The sequence below is a fragment of the Manacus vitellinus genome, unplaced genomic scaffold, assembly GCF_001715985.3.
Source record: "Manacus vitellinus isolate BGI_N305 unplaced genomic scaffold, ASM171598v3 scaffold_78_pilon, whole genome shotgun sequence".
NCBI lineage: Eukaryota > Metazoa > Chordata > Aves > Passeriformes > Pipridae > Manacus > Manacus vitellinus.
In genome coordinates, this window is record NW_021940807.1 from 952272 (window position 1) to 955451 (window position 3180).

Here is a 3180-nt window from a genome sequence, read left to right on the forward strand (position 1 = left end):
CCTTCACCTCAGGAGCTGAGACCACCAGGACAGGCCTGGGAAAGGGTCTCTGAGCCCTTCCCACTGCCAGCAAGGAGCCCTGGAAAATCCAAGGTTGCCCTCTGCTGGAGTGAGGGGCTGGCAAAGGGACCAGGGACAGGAGCAAAGAGCCAGGAGAGGAGAAGGCAAAGGAGAAAACAAAGGGAATGTTAATTAGTCCCAAGGGAGAAAATGTTGTTTGAAGGTCTTGGATGAAGAAAAAGATGAGTAAGATGTGAGTGGAATGATAAAAATGAAAAGGGAGGGAGAAAGGAGGAGAAGCAAATCCTGAAGGAGGAACAGAGGGGAATAAGCAAAGGAGAAGAGAGGAAAAAATGGAGGAAGTGGGATAATGAGAAGGAGAAGGGATGGAGAAGGGAAAGATGGAGAAAATCCGGTGTGCAGAGGGAAGGGCTGAGTGGCTGAATGGGTCAGGACTTCAGGAAAAGAGGGATAAACTCACTGTGTGTGGAAAGTGGGAGGGGAATATGTGCAGAAGAGCAACGGCAGGACAAGGGTGGGATTCAGGGATTCAGGGCTTTAAAGCCAAGGGGATATTTGTGGATGGGGTGCTATGGAGTAAAGGATAAAGGATAACAGTAGAGTCAAAGGATCAAGGATGGTAGGAAAGGATAACAGCCTATTATTGCACCCTGAGGGGTTCCTCTGATTCTGCAACTCCAGCAGGGAGAAGGGACCCGAGGAAGTGGTGTGTCCTGGGCTCCTGCCCTGGCTCCATTGGAATCACAGGATTATTTAGGTTGGAAAAGATCTTGAAGATCATCAAGTCCAACCACCAACCCACCACTGCCAGGTCCAGCACTAAGCCATGTCCCCAGGCACCACATCCACAGGGAATTGGGGGCGGAACAGGGACCATCTCCCATGGGAATGTTCCTGCCAGGATGCTGCTGTGGTGAGAGCCTCAATTTAGGGCAGAAGAGGAGACATGAGGATGTTCCCAAGGATGTTGTGGAGAGGATCTGGCTGCCTTGCAAGGGACCAGATGACCCAGAGTGGTCCCTTCCAACCTGACCAGTTCTGGGATTCTGGGATTCTGGGATAAGGTTTTCCATATAACTTCACCTTCCCTCACCAACCACTTGTTGGGTGATAATTCCAGTTTTTGATCATGGCATATCTTGCTCATAATTCCAGTTTTTGATCATGGTATCTCTTCCTCATAATTCCAGTTTTTGATCATGGCATATCTTGCTCATAATGCCAGTTTTTGATCATGGCATTTCTTCCTCATAATTCCAGTATTTTTTCATGGCATCTCTTGCTCATAATGCCAGTTTTTGATCATGGCATTTCTTCCTCATAATTCCAGTATTTTTTCATGGCATATCTTGCTCATAATTCCAGTATTTTCTCATGGCATATCTTGTTCATAATTCCAGCGTTTGATCATGACATATCTTGCTCATAATTCCAGTTTTTGCTCATGGCGTATCTTGCTCATAATTCCAGTACTTCGTGATGGCATTTTTTGTTCACAATTCCAGTATTTCCTCATGGAATATCTTGTTCCCTGCTGATGGAGATGCTCCTTCACCTCCGGGGGCTGTTGCTCTCTGAGCGCCTCACGTTTAACACAATATCCAGTTATCCCAGGAGCAGAATTCCTGCTGAATCCTAGGCCTTCCTGAGTGTTCCTGAGGAGCTGAAAAGCTCTCAAGGCCAACCATTCCTGTCCCATTTTCTGCACTTTCACTGAGGAGGAAATACCAGGAGAAAAACATTCGACCTCTCCAATCCCATCCCTGATGGAACCGGAAAACCCAGGGGAGGAGGAACACAAACCCTGCAGATAACAGAGGCAACAAGGCTCATCGAGGCTGCTCCCAAACTCAAAAACGAAAGGCTCAGGCAGATTTGTCTCTGGAATGAATTTCTCCTTCTCTTTTCGCCTCCCAGAATTTAAGGAAGCGTTTTCCCTCTTCGACCGGACCCCGAAATCGGAGATGAAAATCACTTATGCCCAGTGTGGGGATGTCCTGAGAGCTCTGGGGCAGAACCCCACCCAGGCTGAGGTCATGAAGCTGCTGGGCAGACCCAAACCAGAAGGTTGGTGCCCTCCCATTGTGTGTGTGTGTGTGTTTTGGAAAAGGTCACTCCAAGAATTATCCATAAGATCTCTCAATTTTTCTGACAGAGACGTTAATTTTGGGACAACAAGGGCTGTGAATCAGAAAAATAAATGAGGAAAGAAGTGACCTTGCAGTCAACAAATTGAGGAGAAAAGTTTAATTTAACCCTGTACATCAATGTGTTTTGCATTGATAAGTTTTTCCCTTTTAAAATTGCTTTGATGGCAGGAATTTGTGTGTGTTGACTAAAAAATACAGATATTCCAAAGTCATCCCAAAAAACAAAGGGATGGACTGGTGGTGAGGGCACAGCTTGTTCTACACAAGATGTGTGAGAAAGTGTGGGATGTTTTGCAGAAATACCTCCCTGTTTCTGTGCTCTTCTTTAGCCAGAATTTTGGGACAGTTCTTGTACCCATGGTGGATGGGGTGGTGGGTGCCCCATGGTGAGTGTCCCATAGTGGATGATATCCCACAGTGGGTGTCCCATGGTGAGTGTCCCATGGTGGGTGTTCCATGGTGGGTGTTCCATACTGGATATCCCATGCTGGGTGTCCCATGGATGATGTCCCACAGTGGGTGTCCCATGGTGGGTATTCCAGGGTGTCCCATGGTGAGTGGATATCCCATAGTGGGTGTCTCATGGTGGGTGTCCCACACTGGATATCCCATGGTGGGTGTCCCATGGATGATGTCCCATGGTGGGTGTTCCATGGTGGATATCCCATGGTGACTGTCCAATGTTGTGTATCCCATGGTGGGTGTCCCATGGTGGGTGTCCCATACTGGATATCCCATGGTGGGTGTCCCATACTGAATATCCCATGGTGGGTGTCCCATGGCTGATATCCCATGGCTGATATCCCATTGTGGATGTCCCATGACTGATGTCCCATGGTGGGTGTTCCATGGTGAGTGTCCCATGGTGGGTATCCCATGGTGGATGTCCCATGGCTGATATCCCATGGCTGATATCCCATTGTGGATGTCCCATGACTGATGTCCCATGGTGGGTGTACCATGGTGGGTGTCCCATGGCTGATATCCCATGGCTGATGTCCCATGGTGG